The sequence below is a fragment of the Spinacia oleracea genome, chromosome 4 (genome assembly GCF_020520425.1).
Source record: "Spinacia oleracea cultivar Varoflay chromosome 4, BTI_SOV_V1, whole genome shotgun sequence".
Classification (NCBI taxonomy): Eukaryota; Viridiplantae; Streptophyta; class Magnoliopsida; order Caryophyllales; family Amaranthaceae; genus Spinacia; species Spinacia oleracea.
The window spans coordinates 173,917,051-173,938,259 of record NC_079490.1 but is presented as its reverse complement, the minus strand read 5'-3'; positions in this window follow the sequence as shown (position 1 = coordinate 173,938,259).

Genomic DNA, 21,209 nt, shown 5'->3' with positions numbered 1-21,209 from the left:
TCACTGTGTGGGGTCTGGGTTTTTTTTTTTCACCCTTTGGGGTCTATATTCAATTTTCAAGTAAATTAACCCATAAACTTAACTCACCCTTAACCATACATAAATTTAAAAATATACTTCGTATATATTTACTTTAATGAACTCTCTATCTAAATTAATGGAAAAACTTGCGAAGTTAATGGAAAATGAATTCATCTCTTTGCAATATCAGGAAGGCAACAACCTGGTCCATGAAGGGTCCAGCATTCGGAAATGCCGGGTTGAGCAAGTGGAAGACATGGGTTGTTAATTTACAATTCTTGTTCATTTAGAGCATCTCTAATGGTAAGCAAATTGGTAAGTTGCTTTCATATGCCACATCAGATTTTCAAGTTACTATTTTTTCATGTATATTTTGCTAATGGTAAGCAAGTTGCTTGAAATTTTTTAACATTTTTTTAAAATTTATTTTTATTATTCAATTCACATGTTTATCAAATAAACAAAATTTTCCGTTCTTTTTTTTCCCAAGCTAATTAGCTTTGTAGAGCTAATTTGCTTAACTTGGCTAATTGTTCATATGTACTCCAATGGTTGGCTAGTAGCTACAAATTTTATGAAAATTGCAAGCTAGTCCTTATATGTAACCATTGGAGATGCTCTTATATAAACTCTACAATCAGCCTAAATTAATCGTGGAATCAAGCTAGCATACAACATTAATTATCATAATTCATTGTTAATTACAAAGTACCTCTGTTTTACCCATAGCTTGAATTCGTAGAAAATTTCACACGCAAATTCTGTCATTTGTAGTCAATCTATACCTAGTATTTAAAAAGGGAAACCATATTTGATTAGATGACATGTGTCAATACATTTAGTTAGATGACACGTGTCATCCATTCTTTCCTCCATCAATTTGTTTTTTTATTTTATTTTTTCTTTGTTGACTATACAACTCCAATCACCTCTTTCACTCCATCTTTCTCATACAACATCAATTCACAAATCTATTCATTCAACATTTTTCACTCAATCTTCACGACTAACACTCAATATTAATACATTATTCAATTTATGTATTCTTTCAATTTTCAAAATTTACCTCTATTTAAATCATATATTCTCTCTAAAATCACAAGCTCAATAAAATTAGAACTTAAAAAGATAGACTAAATAATCACTATACGTGCCCGTTCTTTAAACGGGCTCAAAAGCTAGTTTTAACTTAACAGGGCAAGCCGATAATTTTATTAACGATTGTAGCCAAAATCTATTCTTAAATTACCGTCAATTGTACGTTTTTTTTTTAAAAAAAAAAAGTAAGAACCCTAAACCTCAACCAATAGCAGAAAAGCAACTCAATTATAAGAGCTAAACTCCTTTTGAATTTGGAGTAAAAATTAACTTTCCATTACCTTAGCAAGTTTTTCCATGGATTTTTATTAATTTAGATAGAGAGTTAATTAAAGTAAATATATATTTTTTTTAAAATTCATGTATGGTTAAGGCCTTAAGGGTGAGTTAAATATATGGGTTAATTTGCTTGAAAGTTGAAGATAGACCCCAAAGGGTGAAAAAAAAAACTCAGACTCCAAATGGTGAAATTTTTGATAACTTGGACCCTTTTTGTTTCCTTATCTCTATTTTTATCTGATTATCTTTTACTTAGTACTTATGCCTTGTTAGCCTATGTTTGATCGATCAAGCGAGTGTTTTAAATATATAAAGCACTCTATGCCCACCTGGCGCCTTCTATTGTATTTTCATTCACCTATTCAAAGATAACTCAATGTTTAGGGGTTCACTTGAAGAGTTGTAGGGTTTACATCACGAGTTATACTTTACCTTACGAATATCAAGGTTTAATATAAATAAAACTCCATTACATGCTTGATAATTATCTAAAATTTAAATTAATCGTATATTATGCGTATGTTATTGTATAGAAGGAAGCCTATATACTATCAATTAGACTATTCTATCTATTTTTCTAGAAATCCATATAAATCAAAGTACTTTGTAACAAAAGATACGGAGCACTGATTTTTTTTTGGAGGGGCTTTTTTTAAAGGGGATAATTGTATCTCTTTCTCTTATTATCTTTACTTAGTACGTACTTATTTATCTTTTAGTATTGCTAGCAAAATTTATCTCTTGTTATCTTTTATAATCTATTTTTATTTTAAAAATCTGAAATATATTAGTTACATATTTGATGACATGGAAATATATTAGTTAATCGTACTATTAAAAATTAATAAAATTAAGTATTAGTAGTAAATAAATAACACGAAATATATTATTGGACTCATGATTTGATGGTGTTTATGTAGTTTATTGTGTACTTCCGAGCCATGGCCATCAATATTGGATTTGTTGTACCCGTCAACATTGCGTCTTCTGATCACATCCCTTCCCCAAATAAGAACTTAAAAATTTGCTCTCAATTCTCAATACTCATGTTGGCTTGTTCCCTTTATCCAATGCTGTCCTATGATCATTTCCAGATCTAAATAAAATAAAATAAGCGATTGTAGAAATTATAAGTTTCAGTTTTATACTTTTTGTTTGGGCTTCCAATTGACTATCAATTGGGCCACTAAGTCTAAAAGCCCAATGGCTCAATACAACAACATCAAACCCACAAGCACTACATTCCAAAAAAGGCTATTCAGCCACCAATCAAGGCCCAAGGCCCAAACAGTAACAAATGACCTATGGGCACATTTACTACTCAAACACTATAAATAAGCCGCCAAGGCACACACCCCAAGGTACGTCCATTTCACGCCTTAAGACTACTCTTCTAGAGAACTTCTCTCTCTAGAATCCGAGCATTGTTCTAACTTAGGCATCGGAGGGACTTTCCTCGGAAACACCCCCGAGGCTAGTAACTTGTTTATTGTGCAGGTTGATTTGGACACGACACATTCGAGCTAGCAAGATCTTCAATACACACAAAAGGGCCTTCATTCGAAGCCCATTGTTTCATCCACTTCAACACCAAAACAATTTGGCGCCGTCTGTGGGGAAGAACACTTGAAAGCTCCGAAAAACACTTCACTTTTCACGTAAAAAATGGAAATGCCCAACAATGACAACCAGGTGGGAGATGTCCTTGTCTTAACGGATTCGGAATCCGATGGAGGAGAACAGCTGCACTCAGTGGCGAGATCGCAGCCAACAAGGGCCACCGCCACAACCAGCAGACCACTCCCTTCTCGAGAAGAGCTCGTTGCGGCCATGACCATCATGCAGAACTTCCTCTTCAACGAGAAAGAACAAGCCCAGGCAGCAACACGGCGAGAAGCGAGGAGAGCTAGGCGACATGTATTGCTGAACATGCCCTCGACTGACGAGGACAATGTGAGGCCCGAGCAATATCTCTCCACAATGTCAGGAAAGCACCTAATGACAAGGTGGAGAGAGAGCACGTGGGATACGCAACAGAGAGCTGCAGAGCAGCCAGAATGGTTCGCAACACCGTCTCCAACACCGCAAGCTCTCCAAAGCGGAGCCAGTGATCGCACTCGGATCCGAAGCTCGATCCATAGCAGACTGCGACCTTCAGTTCATGATAGGCTGGGTAGCCCCTGTAGGTCCAGTAGACAACCCGAGGGCAGTGGCCAGTCGAGAAGGAGAAGGAGAAGTGACCGAACTCCTAGCCCCTTACACGCCCCCGAGCAATCCCTTGGAGGAAACTCGAGGAGCGAAGGTATCAGGGCGAGGCTAGGGAAGAGGATCATGACTCCAGCATCGTCCCCATTCTCAGATGACATTGTGTAACACCCTAATAATTCCTTGCTTTTATAAAACCATTTTCCAACTTAAAATAAAGGAATTACTAAAGCATTACCGCCACCGTGATAACGGTGAAGGCTATTACCAGAATTACGCAGCGGAATTAAATGTCAACTAACTTTTAAAAACCATAATTAATAAAATATCGAGGCCTCCTACAATTTGGAACCATAATGGCCCAAAACCCAAAGTATAAATAATTCAAATATTTCAAACATAATTAAAATAAAGTTAAATAAAATAGTTTCAAAGAACGAAAGCATGCAACTCTCTCAATCATCCCAAGCCACATGATTTCGATCGTACTTGATCTACCAACCTGATATATTAATCTACTCCCCAACAATGCAAGTGCAAATGATGGATCATCATAGGGTCATTAAGGCAAAGGCCATGACCAGAAACACACAAAGCACGTAGTCAGCAAAAGCTGAGTACTTACAAGAATAGAGTGAAACAAAACTAATACATGCATCACTCACTAAGTACTAATCAACATGCAAAAGCCATATAATAATTAACAACCAATCCTGAATACAAGACTCGACTCGTGACTCGACTCTTGACTCACAATTTAATTAGAATAAGCTTCGAACGGGCCAAAAGAATAATCCACAAAGGGAAAAGGTGATGGGAGCCAACCAAACACCAAATATAATAATAATAATAAAATCGGGCCATACCGACGGAATTCCTGCGCATAATATAAATGAAACAACGTCTTGTATCATTAGTAGGAGTACGAGCTTTCCGGCAAGACTCCCCCCATTGTTCATACTCAAGGTATATACGTTCCAAGAGTTTTGAAGCTTGTTCTGGTTGCACTTTACGTTTATTAATATTTTATTAAAGGCGAACTCAAGACTCGACGACATGCATACATACAATTAATAAACAACAACCAAAATAAATCTTATTTTAATGCTTTAGGACTTGTGATCAACGAAGCAAGACACTTGTGATATTCTACCATGTTCCTCCTCACCAAAGTGAGACTCCACATCATGCATATTAACATGAGGGTTGTGCCCTTGCACGACAAATCCTAATTCATTTCATACATAACATTCCCAAATGAACCCTACATGTGCGGTGGCTTACGTGAGCTAACCCTTCACATGTGGTAAAATAAATAGTACAACGAGGTACGAATAAATGGCTAAAAGTATGCTAGACATCCCGTACAATAGCATACAAATAATTAATCCATCCCTTGCATGTGAATTGAACCATACATGCATAAATATTGAACAACATGATTGACAATGAAATCCATACTCATAATAATTTCAACATGCTTGTTCAACAATTAATCCAACAAACCCAACATCACAAATCACATGCTCGTTCATCAAAATAAACATGATTCCACATAATGTAATTCACATCGTCAACAATCATGTAATGTCATTGACAAAAAGGTGTGGTCGCCCTAGACTTGTACGTACCTTGAATACCTAAGCGTAGGGGCCACTTTGCAATAACGAGCACTCAACTAGAAATCACCTCCTATCATCAAAATAATGAAACTTAAATTATTTCCATGTTCATTAAATTTCCAGCAACTTTATAAAAATTAAAACTTCCTTTAGACTTTAGAATTCAATCGTTTTTCAATAATAAAGTCGTCTCAATTTGCAAAAATCAATCCCTAGTACAAAACATACTTTTTCCGCCTTTAAAATCAACAAAAATCAACACTTTAAACCTTTATTCAAATCTGAAAATATAATTGATTATCATAATTAAAATCATCACCTAATTATGCTAATCAATTGACTCATTAGGTCTAGGTTAAAACCCTAACTTGAAAATCCCAATAACACTAGTTTAATATTATAAAAATCCATGCTTTATTAAATAAACAAATCTGAAAATTCATCCTTTAATAATTAAAACAAACCTAATGAATCACAACACACAAATCCTCAAACCACGGTATTCATAACCGGTTCCCAGCATTTTAATTACTCAAAACAATATTAATATAATAATTTAAAATACGGAATTTAAATAGAATAGGTAAGGAAGAAGAGAATTATACCAATCCGGCCTATAGCACGGAACAATCACGAATTAGGGTGATTGGGCGTAAAACAAAGGAATTGAATTCGAACACGAACAACACACACACACACACACACACACACACACACACGTCCGTGCGTGGGTGCGCGCACGGCAAGGCGACGAACAAAGGGGCAGGGCAGCGCGCGCGGGCTGGCGCAGCGTGCGAGCGAGAGGGGCGAGCAAGGTGTGCGATGAGCACACGAGCAAGGGGACGAGCAAGGTGTGCGCTGGGCACACGAGCAACAACAACGAGGGACAGCAGCAGCGCAGGGCACGAGTGCTCGCTGCGGGCTGCGGGCGAGAGAAGAGAGGGACGAGAGGAGTGTGGGCGAGAAACAAGCACGAGGGCACGAGGCCGAGGACGTGCAGAACGTGGGCACAAGGCCGTGCGGTGCAGCACGAGTGGGCGTGAGGCCGAGCAAAGAGAAGAGAGAGAGAGGAGTGTTGGGCAAGAAATCAAAAAGGGGCTTTATGAAATTTTAGGGGTTTATTTAATGATGGGGAGTCCTATTTATAGGCTCCCTAATCCCTTGACGGGCTAGGCTTAGGATATTTGATTTGGGCTTAGGAATTAAATGAATTGGGCTAGTTTAGGATTTAAATTGAACTGTTTGGATTGGGCTCGTTTAATAAAACGAATTGGACTTTTCATTTAAAACCCGAAGCTTTAAAAATCATTTGCAACTCATTTAATTTCCCGACTCAAGAATTAAATTCGTTTCGTAATTAATTAAAATAATAAATATTCTAATTAATTAAAATACATTAAATACATTTAAATATTATTTAAATGCTAATAAATCGTAAAATGCTTTATAAATATAATAAAATATATTTATAAATATTATAAAAATACGAGGTATTACAGTCTACCCTCCTTAAAAGAAGTTTCGTCCCGAAACTTGGGTTCGGAAATCAAAATTCACTCAAAACTTGAGACTTTCTGAGACTTTTCAATACGTTCATTTACAAAAGTTTTAAGTTGTTGTACTCTTTACATGATTAAACAGGACAATAATAAGTGCAAATTCAATAGAAAGAACTAAATTAAGCATAAAATAGGGGAAAAACAAGGTAAAAAGAGCGAAATTCTACCGCACTCTACCCCCCTTAAAAGACACGAGTTACGACCCCGTAACTCAACTAACCTCGGGAAAAAGCTCGGGATATTTCTTTCTCATTTTGTCCTCCGCTTCCCAAGTGGCTTCCTCAGATTCTTGATTAGACCACAACACTTTGACAATTTTCACATCTTTAGTACGCGTACTACGCACTTTGCTATCAAGGATTTTGACAGGTCTTTCCTCAAAGGTTAGACTTTGGTCTAATTCTATGGTCTCCGGTTGCAACACATGCGATTTATCCGGGATATATTTCCTTAACTGAGATATGTGGAACACATTATGCACTCTATGCAAGTCCATAGGCAAGGCTAGTCAATAAGCTACCTTTCCGATTCTTTCTAAGATCTCATATGGGCCTATGTACTTAGGGCTTAACTTCCCTTTCTTCCCAAATCTCATGACACCTTTCATTGGTGACACTTTGAGCAACACTTTATCACCTATGTTGAACTCTTCATCCCTACGTTTCAAGTCTGCATAACTCTTTTGGCGATCCTGCGCCGCTTGAATCTTTGAATGGATGGTTCGGATTTGGTTCATGGTGTCCTCTATCATTTGAGGTCCCAACACTACGGTTTCACTAATATCGTTCCAACAAAGTGGACTTCTACACTTTCGTCCATACAAAGCCTCAAATGGTGCCATTCCAATGCTAGCATGATAGCTATTGTTATAGGAAAACTCAATCAAATCTAGGCTATCTTCCCAACTTCCTTGGAAATCAATAACGCATGCCCGAAGCATGTCCTCCAGGGTTTGGATAGTCCTTTCAGTTTGTCCATCCGTGGCTGGGTGGAAGGATGTACTCATTTTCAATGTCGTACCAAAGCTCTTCTACACACTTTTCCAGAAATTCGAAAGAAACCTTGAATCCCTATCTGACACGATATCCTTAGGAACTCCATGTAACCTCACAACATTCTTAATGTAGGCTTTAGCAAGTTGTTCCATTTTCCAGGTTTCCTTCATCGGTATAAACACTGCTGACTTGGTCAACCTATCTACCACAACCCAAATTGTATCATTCCCAGTCTTTGACTTAGGTAAACAAGTGACAAAGTCCATAGAAATACAGTCCCATTTCCAGCTTGGAATCTCTAAAGGTTGGACCTTCCCTTGAGGTCTCCTATGCTCAATCTTAACTTCTGACAAGTCAAACATCTAGCCACAAATTTAGCCACTTCGTTCTTCATCCTTGGCCACCAATAGACCTTTTTCAAGTCCTTATACAACTTGTCACCCCCTGGGTGCACAGAATATGGCGTATTATGCCCTTCTTTCATCAATCTCTCTTTCAGTTCTCCACACTTTTGAGGCACGCACCACCTGCCTTTGTACCTCAAGCTTCCATCATCATGGATTCGGAAATCTACCTCCTTACCTTGCGAAATCTTTTCCTTGATTCGCTCCAACTTCACATCACCAGCTTGATTCTCTCTAATCTCATCAAATATTGACGGTTGGATGGTTAAGGCATTCATTATTCCCGCAAGGCTTTCACCACTTACTATTTCAAGGTTCAAACGCTGCATGTCCTTACACAGCTCGTTAGCAACTACTAACGCATTAACACTATGACTTGATTTCCTACTCAAGGCATCCGCAACTACATTGGCTTTTCCCTCATGGTACTGAATATCCAAATCATAGTCCTTAATTAACTCCAACCACCTTCGTTGGCGCATATTCAAATCCTTCTGTGCGAAGATGTACTTCAAACTCTTGTGGTCCGTAAATATCCTACACTTCACACCATGCAGATAATGTCTCCATATATTCAATGCAAATACTATAGCTACTAGCTCTAAATCATGGGTAGGGTAATTGGATTCATATGGCTTCAATTGCCTTGACGCATACGCAATAACTTTCCCGTTTTGCATCAATACACACCCTAAACCATTCTTAGAGGCATCACTATACACATCGTATGCACCACTCTCATCTGGTAAGGTTAACACTGGCGCGGTTGTCAATCGCGTCTTTAAGGCTTGGAATGCTTCCTCACACTGGTCACTCCATTTAAACTTGGTTTCCTTCTTCATCAAGGTAGTCACGGGCTTGGCTATCCTAGAGAAGTCTTGAACAAATCGTCTATAGTAGCCAGCTAATCCCAGAAAACTACGAATGTCAGTCACACTCTTGGGTGTAGGCCATTCACTGACAGCTTTGATCTTAGCAGGGTCGACTGCCACTCCTTCTTTTGACACAAAATGTCCCAAAAATGCAACTCTTTCTAACCAAAACTCACACTTTGAGAATTTGGCATATAACTGGTTATCTCTCAAGGTACTCAACACCGATCTCAAGTGTTCCGCGTGATCTTCTTCACTCTTCGAATACACTAGGATGTCATCTATGAAAACCACTACAAACTTGTCCAAATAGGCATGGAATACACGGTTCATTAAGTCCATGAATATTGCAGGGGCATTGGTTAACCCAAAAGGCATAACAGTAAACTCATAATGTCCGTATCTAGTTCTGAATGCGATCTTTGGTATGTCATGGTCAGCGCTTCTCAATTGATGATAACCCGAAGGCAAATCGATCTTTGAAAAGATTCCTGCTCCTTTTAGTTGGTCAAATAGGTCTTCTATCCTAGGTAATGGATATTTGTTCTTGATTGTGACCTTATTGAGCTCTTTGTAGTCTATACAGAGCCTCATACTTCCATCCTTTTTCTTCACAAACAACACTGGTGCTCCCCAAGGCGATGCACTTGGCCTAATATAACCTTTCTCCAATAGATCCTCTAGTTGGCCTTTTAACTCATTCATTTCTGCTGGAGCCATTCTATAAGGTGCTTTTGAAATAGGGGTGGTTCCAGGCACTAAATCTATGGTAAAGTCAATGAAGGAAATAATGCCCTTGGTCCAAGTATGCATTCTATGTTAAGTCTAATAAATGCGGTTCAGTATTAATTAACAAGTTAATAATTCAGTGAGATCAAGTGAGCTGAATGCCTAGCTAGAGGCCGCTTCAGTTCAAGTGGAATTAATGATATTAATCCACAGCTTACTCTTGACTGAACCCGTAGGGTCACACAAATAGTACGTAAACGGATCAAGTATTTAATGGCATTAAATACTCCATCTATGAATATTCGGAACCGACGGATCTTGGTTTCAGTGGGAGCTAAGATCGTCACAGGCAAGAAATGAATACTCCGGAAACGATGATATTGCCGGAAACGGAAATATGGATCGTATCGGAAATATGAATATTATCCAAGTCGTAGATGTTGCCGGAAACGGAAACATGGTACGTATCGGAAAATATTATTGGAAATGGAAATATTACCAGAATCGGAAATATTGCCGGAAACGGAAATATTGTCAGAATCGGAAATATTACCGGAATCGGAAAATAATTCCGGAAACGGAAATATTAAATATTTGTTCGAAACGGAAATTAATTCCGGAATCGGAAATATTAAATATTGTTCGTATCGGAAATAAATTCCGGAACTGGAAATTTAATCGGAAGCGTATCGTACGAATTAGCATCGGACGAGGCCTGCCGGACGAAGGCCCAGCACGAATCCGGGCCATCGCCCAGCAAGCACGCGCGCCAGAAGCCCAGCCAAGGCAGCGCCCAGGCCTACCGCAAGGCAGGCCCAGCGCGCGCCAAGGCCACGGATGCGTGGGCCGCGCTGCGTGGGCTGCTGCTCGCACGCGCATGGGCAGCCCTTGTGGCTGCCGTGTGTGTGTGAGTTTGTGCTCATGCGTGATTCCTAAATCTACAAGAGTTAGTGTATGATTAAATTCCTATTCCTAATTGGATAAATTAATTAAATAGAATTCATGTAGGATTCTAATTTCAATTAATTCGTATCCTACTAGGATTACGATTCCTTTTCCATAACTCTATAAATAAAGGCCTAGGGGTCATTATTTATATACAACAAGTTTTAAGTATTCAAAACTAAGATTTTTAAGCAGAAAAATCAGCCAATATTCTTGCCTACCTAACCGAAAATATTAGAACCTTAAGGGCGATTCTAGTTGGTCAATCTTAAGGCGGATCCGGACGTGCTGTGGACTATCTACGGAGGGACGACACTTGAAGTCCTAAAGACTTGTTCTTGTTCGGTTCGGGCGCAGCTAGGGAAGGCACGCAACAAAGAGTATGCATCTAAACTATGCTAAATGATTATGTGTAAATAATATGTTTCCTGGCTTTATGGTTTTTCCGCATGGTTTATGAACTGTCATATGAATCATAACCTAACAGTGGTATCACGAGCCCCTTATTATTTTCATAATCTAAATTGCATGAACATGGTTAAATATTACAAATTTGCAAGAATTAAAAGGGGTGATTAATTTTCGTAATTGTTAATTAATTGCAAATTGCGTTTATTTAATTATACGTACGCAGTTTTTCGGCAGTTTCTTCGTTACTCATCCAAATCGAGTGATTTTTGTGTCAATTCCGCATGTAAAAGGCATTCTAAAATTTTGACAAAAATAGTATTTTTCTGCCGAACCCAGAATTCTCAAATTCGAAGCCTAACTATGACTTTTCGAAGGTTTTAGTTTTTCGAATGCAAAATTTCGTAAATTTAAGATGTTAAATTAAATATTTGCGATTCTTGTTGATAAATCTTGAATTTTTGATTGACCTACTGCATATGTTTAACAAGTTTGAATGCCTAGTCTTGTTAATTATGCAATCTAATTTGTAATTATGATTAATTTGTTGAAAATTAGAATAATTTAGAATTAATTTGATTTTCATAATTAATTGTAATTTAATTAGAAACCTATGATTAAAAACCACCATAAAAATTGTAAATTTACGATAAATTTTAAATTTTTATGACCTAGACTTGAATCCATATCAATCGGAAATCAATTGGATAATAAATTTTCGATTTTTCGCCCTAAAAATTATGAAATTAATATTATTTATTAATTTGTCATTAATTTTAAATATAAATTTTAAATTTTTATGCGATTCGTTCATAAAACTTGCACGCACGAAGCAATGGACGCTTCGTGTTACCCTTAAGGGGTGTTGTATAATGCGGGCATGCGACGACGAGCAAGGGAGCTCGTCGCCCGTGCGGCACGAATGCAATGAGCAAGGGCGTAGTGCACGAGCACAAGGCAGCAGCCCTGCCTTGTGTCGTGTGCCACGAGCAATGAACGAATGGGCATGGGCGAAGGGCGAGCCAAGGCAGTCGCGTGTGGGCAGCAAGCGAGCTGCGCCACAACGCGCGCTGCCTCGCACAACAGCGCGCAGCCTCGCGCGCAGCGAGCGCAAGCTCGCGTGCCACGAGCGCTGCGCCCAGCATTACTCGCGCGCACAGCGCGCGATGTCGCCCGCCCAGCGAGCGATGTCGCGCCCCAGCGAGCGATGGCTCGCGCGCACAGCGAGCGATGTCGCTCGCCCAGCGAGCGATGGCTCGCGCGCCCAGCGAGCGATGTCGCGCGCCCAGCGAGCGATGTCGCGCGCGCGCACTGCGAGCGATAGCTCGCGTGCGATGGGCGCTGGCGCGCGCAGCGAGCACCAATGCGTGCGGAGGCTTGCGATAGGAAAGCAGCAGCTATGCGACGAGCGCATGGGCTGCGCGCACATGGCCAGCAATGGCTGTGTGCGTACGGCCCATGGGCGTGCAACGCGTAGGGTGTTTGCGTTACGATTAGATCGTTTTGAATGTTTAATTTGAAAATTTCAGTTCACGTAATTTTAATTAATTTTAAAATTAATAATTTGAATTATTTTCTTGGATTTTAATTTTGAATATTAAAATTATAATAAATGTTATTTATTCTAATTATTTTACTAAAATTAAAATCATGAATTAATTTAAATACGACTGAAATTGAATTAAACTTTTTGGATTCAATTATAAATTGATATGAGCTTTAAATTTTAATTAAATTTGTATGTTTCCGGTTGGACTAGAAATACATTTTTATGTTTAAAATTGGTAAAGCATATGAATTTATTGGTTTAAGTGGGAGCGTTTTTTTTTTGTCATAAACTCTTGATTAGGTCTACAAATCCTTAAGGTTAAAACAACTTGATTAGAATTAATAAGGACTGAATAATTGGTAGATTATTGGTGCCCTTGATTAATTGCTGCAAATGTTTACGTGATGCATAATGTGTTTTATTAACCAGCTATGTGGGCCATTCATGATAATGAATAGGTGAATGGTATATATTGTATATGTACTGTTTTGCAGGTTATGAAGTGACTAGTATGGCCCAAATAGGATAGAAAATATGGTCTGCGTACCATTAATTTGAATGTAAATGGTCTAAAGTACCAAAGTTATTTTTCAATTCAAATATGGTCTGCGTACCATCAAATAGTTGTAATTAGTTATAGCTTATCCTATTTGAAGAAAATGGTGCCTCCCACGGAGATTTTCAAGACGGACTTTGAAGTTAAAGCTTCAAGATGAAGTCGGGCCATACTAGATCACATTTATCTTATGCATGTTTTAAGTTATTTATTGCTTTTAAATATGTCTTAAAATGCATAAGATCAAAAGCTTGATTATGTTGCATGATTAAGGATTTTAGTTCACTTAAAATCTAACCAACATAGTAAGAGCCTTAAGTTCCAAACTTAAAAATTGAGTTAAAAGGTGCCATGCCAAAATATACACTTGCTTGGATATCCTTTACATCAATCTAGTAATAGTTTTCGCTCAGCGAGGTGTTACTTATTGGTCCTAAAGGGGCAAGGTACACAAATAATTGTGAGTACATGTTAGTTTTGGTGAAACTCAACGATATAAGTAAGGAGTCCTTTTATGTCGTGGCAAAATCGATAGGTTTACCTAATAAGTTCTTAGACGTACCTATCAACCAAGAATAGTTTCTAGACTATTAGCAAAAGGCTTTTGCTTACCTAAGATGTTTTAGGATTAAGTCGACAAACTGTGCTTAGTTCTTCAATGATTTTAGGATCTTGGAATCATTTTATTCACACCTGCCGGAACAATAAAATCGAATAAAATGCTAATAACTTGTTTGAATTGCATGATTGCTTTAATTTCAAGTTATTATTCATGATAAATGTTTAGACTTTGCATGCTTCAATGTATGTTTTAATTATTGTTTATAATTAAATATCTTGCACTGCAATAAATCCTTTTAGAAAGGTAACAGTAAATTTCCTCGATTGGTAGTGAATCCAAGAACGATTCACGGAAATGAGAGAAAGTGAGCAATTTAAAATGTACGTTTCTTATATCGACTTTTATGGTTGTTTTCGAGTATCAAAGTCGAATGGCAAACCGATTGGTGCTTGTGAATTCAAAATACAATGTGGTTTTGAGATCATAAAGCATTGAGTTTAAACGCTCAGCTTTACCAATGGTTAACAACCTAAAATCCTTTTTCCATTTAATTCTCGAATGAGTCTAGTTCCTAGACATTCGAATAGATCGATGCTTAGAGAACTTTAGAAGCTTCTGGTAAGATCATCTAGTTGAAACAGAATATTCAACATAAATTAAAATGGTAAAGAACCTTGTTGGTGACATTGGACATGTCTAACAAAGTATAAAAGTCAACACTAAAGAATTCAATTCTTAAGACTATAAGAAAGGGTACAAGAAATAGGAAAACGAGGAACAAATGAAAGGAATTTACGATTCCGTTTCTACCTATAAATTTATGTTTAAAGAGAAGTGACCTAGCAATCAAACTTCCTTGGTATCATATACCGCTTGAGGTTCTTACTTCGGTAATAACTCAAATAATGGAAGCTAGGATACACTAATGACCTACAAGTGGGAAATGAAGCATGGCAATGCTACATTAGTTGTAGGGTCATCTAGTTTGTTTTAAGTCCTTTCAAAGGCTGGAACTTAATGGCTATTTTGTTCCATAATCAGCATACCTAAATTTCTGCTTCAAACACAGAAAGACTCACATTCAGAAGAACAAAAACAATGCTTGTTTGTTTGTTTATTTGAATGAAATGGTCAATTACTGGTTGAGTCAATATGCTTGATTAAAACAAACAACTCTTTAAAGAACTTTACTAGGTTCAAATCAAACCCTTGATTTGAGTTCCATTAAATCTTTGGCATTGTTGCTTAGACCATATCAACAAGTTAACATTCATAAGCTCTATTTTGATGGACTTTTGAAAGTTGGTTGATTTCTAGATCAACTTAAGACAAGCTAGTCTTACTTGTTGAAAGTAACAAAGAATATGAACTATTGTTAGAACGCCTAGACGATAGAGTTCAAAGCTAAAAAAAAAAAAAAGGTTTTATGACTTTATTATTTCACATGGATTTGAGTGAATATAGGTTGAATCTGTTTGGCTAGTTCAAAGATTCAGAAGTATAAAATCCACTTGGCAAGAAATCATAAAGATCTAGGTTAGATCATGTTGATGATTACTTGAGACCAAATATGATCATCAATGATTGTGTGTTGTAATTTCACAATCTAGGTCCATAAGGTATGGCATATCTTAGTTGGAATAATCGAAGTCAATTAGTACTTGATTCGATCAATGATGAATCATAAAGACTTTTCCTTTAATTTCTAAAACAAAATGCTCAACTACCACCAAACTAAACTAAATTCGTCAAAGCTATAGAAAAGAAATTTCAGAATATCTTTTCGATAATATATATATCTAGAGAGTTGCTAAACTCAGTGGGAGCTTAGTGTTTGTTATTCAACAAACTAAGGCCCAAGTATAGATATATGTTTCATTGTGATTTATTCAAATGAGACACAAGGGTATTATTTCTACCACAAATTTTTGAGAACATAATGTTTGTTTGCTCGAAATGATGTCCTTTTGGAGATTTGTTTCCAAAATGACAAGTGGGAGAAAATAGACCTCGAAAGTCTTCGAGGCGAACAACAAACATAAACGGACATTCCGGAGGCTTTTCGAAGTGCTTCAGAAAATCCGAACTTATTCTTTAAGGACTTTAGAAGTGGCTTTAAAGAATAGACATCTCTTAGAAGACTTTACAAGTGCTTCAAGGAGAACAGAATATTCAAAGGACTTTCAAGTGGCTATTGATATTCTATTGTTTGATGTTCTATACCCTAGTAGGCATAGAGTTCAAGTCACTGGAACTATGAGATTCTTCTATTAGATAGTGAAGAAACATGGAGTTCAGGTCACTGAAACTATGCAATTCTTCTATTAGATAGTAAAGAAACCTACAACTTGCAGTCAAACTAAAAGAAGTGACTTGTAAGAAAGCTATGACGAAACCCAGATTCCCTAAAATGGTTAGAGGCCATATATAGACTATATGTTTAATTGGTTAAAGGCCATAAAACATACTCAATGTTTTGATGACAAAATTGAAATTTTGTTGATTTGCAAGAATAGTTTCACACCTATTGGTTGCAAGTTTGTTTTAAGGATAAAAAACATCAAACATGGAATTGTGTTCACACACAAAGCTAGATTAGTTGCTAAAGGTTACAAGCAAATTCATGGCATGGATTGTGTTGAAACCTCATGCAAAATCGTAATGCTTAAGTCTATAATTCAAGCAATGATTGCATATTGGTACATATGGCAATTGGATGACAAAACGTATTCCTCAATCAAATGTTGGAATAAACTATGTACATGGTATGTCATAGGATTTGTGGATCCAAATAAATGCTTGAAAAGGAAAGCTAGCTTATGAAATCTAAGTCCAGATTTAAGCAAGCAATTGGGAATTAGAACTGTATTTTAGTGAAGCTAATAAATATTTTAGTTTCATAAAATATACATGATTCTTATAGATATATAAGAAGTTTAGTGGGAGTACTTAAAACTTAATTGGTCCTATGTGTATTACACACATATCTCTCTATTGTGAAATAACATTCAAATGCTAATGACTTAGATTTGAAATTATTCATCAATGATGGACCATGGCGAAACTTAGTACATACTGGGTATTAAGATCTATTTACAAAAATCTTATGATATTGTTTTGGATTAAGTAATGGCATTTACTAAATCAAACACGAAAGTCTCCATTGGAGATATTCGACCCATGTGAATAAATCTAAGTAAAGGATGTTTGAACTATGTATAAGCATTTACTAAGTTAAACATCAAAGAGTCTAAATGAGATTCTTAACCTATATTATATGTCAAAGAATTTAGCTGGATTCAGTATCTGCTGAAATTGAATAAGCTAAAGTTACATGAATAGAATTCAATTGGGAATTATTCTGCAAAAGAATTTATCATGTATGATATAATATGAGGATCGCCAAAAACGTATCGTATGACTTTAGCCATGACGAACATATACCAATCTCTATTGATCTAAGTGAAGATTAACTAGATTGAGATCAAGAATACTTATGGTACTTGAAAAGGTACATAGGAATAGTTCTTGATTCAAGGAAATAAAGATATGCTAAATATTGATGCTACACGCAGAAACACTGGCAAAGGATCAAGCAAGACCCCTTTGGAGTTAACCATTGACAAGGACGAGCTATAGAGCATCGTGTTTTGAAATGGCAACATGGGTTGGAGACCATGAGTTGTTGCGTGGGAAATTAAAATAATGATTTCTATGTTCTAAGATATAGTTGAGAGTATTCCACATATCTGTGAACTGCTTGGATAAGTAATTCCAAACAAAGCATCACTAGCAACCTATAAAGTTGAAGTAAAAGTAATTATTGCCTAAGAAGCAATAAAACAGGGTTGTTTAAAGTTCTTCACTGAACTTGGGTAGATCACCTATCTGCTGGCTTGATGATTCTTCATTGAAAAATGCGTAGAACCACTCTTGAAGCAAGAAAAACGTCTGCTAACTTGATGGTTCTTCATTGCAAAATGAGTAAAACCACCATCGAAGTAAGAAAGACTAGATCACATAATAAACAAACTCGAAAAGATCTTATCATCATATCTCGAAGAACATTCGATGAAAAGGATATTAAGATTGGCAAAGCATGATAACTAAACCTATGCAACAAGTGAGAAGCAACACTCACATTGTAGCACTGGAAATCAAGCATAGCTTTGAATTCCATGAACTGTTTTAGAAGATGGGTTTGAGGCCCATGCTTGTAAAACATTGGGGTTGAACATTTATCATATATGAAATGTATTTTCATATTCCATTTAATCTTGGTTTAGTATTAAATGATGAGTCCCTTCAATTTGACGATATATTCAAGATAGACTGTCAGGACCAGTCCTGTGACTAAGAAATGTCTATCAAGTGAACTTGAATGTCAAAGATTGAAAATGGTCCCTAATTGGAGTTTTCTATAAAATTGGACGCATAGAAAACGTTAGACGATTAGAATGCAAGATGACTAGTAGTTCTGTTTCTTGAACTATGTGGACATGGCAATGTCATAATCATTTGCATAGATACTTACTTTGGGAAGACTAGTATCGGACAAGACCTATGAAACTTTACTGTAAGAGATGAAAATCTGTCATGAGTAAATTTCATTAAATTATTAGACACTAAATCCTCAATACCTGAGTGATTTGAGATTACTTGTTTGAGAACTGGTTGCTTTGACGTTGACCAACCGTCGCACCGTAAAAGGAGGCTATAAAGGCAACGCTCAGGTAATCACCTATCAAACGAAGTCTAATCTCAAGATCGCAAGATTGGGATTGTCCTCCCATAAATCGGGATGAGATGCTTAAAAGTTGTACAAGGCCACTCGGAGAGCTAGAAACTGTGAAATGCATGGCCGTGCTCGGATGAATCATAGGCTATGATTATCTGTTTATTTGATCAGTTGAACTCTGAAACCGAGGAACACCTCTGGACATAATAAGGATGACAACTCTTACCTTATGTTCAAGAGCAAGCATCGAGCGACAAAGGAATTAGGAAATGCACACTTGTCCCTAAGGACAAGTGGGAGACTGAAGGAAATAATGCCCTTGGTCCAAGTATGCATTCTATGTTAAGTCTAATAAATGCGGTTCAGTATTAATTAACAAGTTAATAATTCAGTGAGATCAAGTGAGCTGAATGCCTAGCTAGAGGCCGCTTCAGTTCAAGTGGAATTAATGATATTAATCCACAGCTTACTCTTGACTGAACCCGTAGGGTCACACAAATAGTACGTAAACGGATCAAGTATTTAATGGCATTAAATACTCCATCTATGAATATTCGGAACCGACGGATCTTGGTTTCAGTGGGAGCTAAGATCGTCACAGGCAAGAAATGAATACTCCGGAAACGATGATATTGCCGGAAACGGAAATATGGATCGTATCGGAAATATGAATATTATCCAAGTCGTAGATGTTGCCGGAAACGGAAACATGGTACGTATCGGAAAATATTATTGGAAATGGAAATATTACCAGAATCGGAAATATTGCCGGAAACGGAAATATTGTCAGAATCGGAAATATTACCGGAATCGGAAAATAATTCCGGAAACGGAAATATTAAATATTTGTTCGAAACGGAAATTAATTCCGGAATCGGAAATATTAAATATTGTTCGTATCGGAAATAAATTCCGGAACTGGAAATTTAATCGGAAGCGTATCGTACGAATTAGCATCGGACGAGGCCTGCCGGACGAAGGCCCAGCACGAAGCCGGGCCATCGCCCAGCAAGCACGCGCGCCAGAAGCCCAGCCAAGGCAGCGCCCAGGCCTACCGCAAGGCAGGCCCAGCGCGCGCCAAGGCCACGGATGCGTGGGCCGCGCTGCGTGGGCTGCTGCTCGCACGCGCATGGGCAGCCCTTGTGGCTGCCGTGTGTGTGTGAGTTTGTGCTCATGCGTGATTCCTAAATCTACAAGAGTTAGTGTATGATTAAATTCCTATTCCTAATTGGATAAATTAATTAAATAGAATTCATGTAGGATTCTAATTTCAATTAATTCGTATCCTACTAGGATTACGATTCCTTTTCCATAACTCTATAAATAAAGGCCTAGGGGTCATTATTTATATACAACAAGTTTTAAGTATTCAAAACTAAGATTTTTAAGCAGAAAAATCAGCCAATATTCTTGCCTACCTAACCGAAAATATTAGAACCTTAAGGGCGATTCTAGTTGATCAATCTTAAGGCGGATCCGGACGTGCTGTGGACTATCTACGGAGGGACGACACTTGGAGTCCTAAAGACTTGTTCTTGTTCGGTTCGGGCGCAGCTAGGGAAGGCACGCAACAAAGAGTATGCATCTAAACTATGCTAAATGATTATGTGTAAATAATATGTTTCCTGGCTTTATGGTTTTTCCGCATGGTTTATGAACTGTCATATGAATCATAACCTAACAGTCAATAGGTCGATTGGGAGGCATCCCCGGGATATCTTCTGGAAATACATCAAGGAATTCATTGACTACTGCAATATCCTCAGGCTGATCCTTGATCACATGCTCTAGGTTCCTCACATTACATAAGAAGGCTGGGTTCCCTTTACTGACTAGCTTCACGAGTTCCATTGCCGTGATGATTCCTATGTTCTTAGGCTTACCAAAACGACGATATGACACTACTTTGCCTAGGCTAGACCTCAAGTGAACCTTCTGCTTCTCACAATCTATTTTGGCTTTGAACTTGGCCAACCAATCCATTCCTAGAATTACATCTAGCTCTCCTAACTCGAATTCGATTAGGTTAGATAAGAATACGGTCTTGGCTATGGTCATAGGCACATCTCTATATATTTTGGTACACTTCACTATACTACCAGTAGGTATGACTATAGGTACTTCAATCGATTCAGGCTCTTTCAACCCTAATTTCCCCAAAGCATCTACTGATATAAAAGAATAAGTCGCACCAGAATCAAATAGAACTTTAACTGAAACGGAATTAATAGAAAAAGTACCCGCTATGACGTCAGAGGAAGTCTCCGCTTCTTGCCTAGATATCACATTCAACTTTCCTTGGGCAACTCCTTTGTTATAGCCACCTCCATTGGTGTTCCCATTGTTGTTTCGGTTCCCATTCTGCTTTTGGTTCCCTCCAGGCTTTCCATGGTCCTGGTGATTGCCATTGCTATTGCCATTGTTACCACCTTGGTAGTTCCTTTGGTTTCCACCTCCATTTCCCCCATTCCGGTTTTGATTGTTGCGGTTATTGCCTTGGTGGTTACCTTGGTTAGGCTTTCCATTCTTAGAATAGCATTCATACTCCCTATGGCCTAACTTCTGACAGAATCTACAAGTCACCAAGTTCCCATCACAATCCTTTCCAGGGTGATTCATGTTACAACGCCTACATTCGTAGGTCCGTACTCCATTCCTTTCAGACTG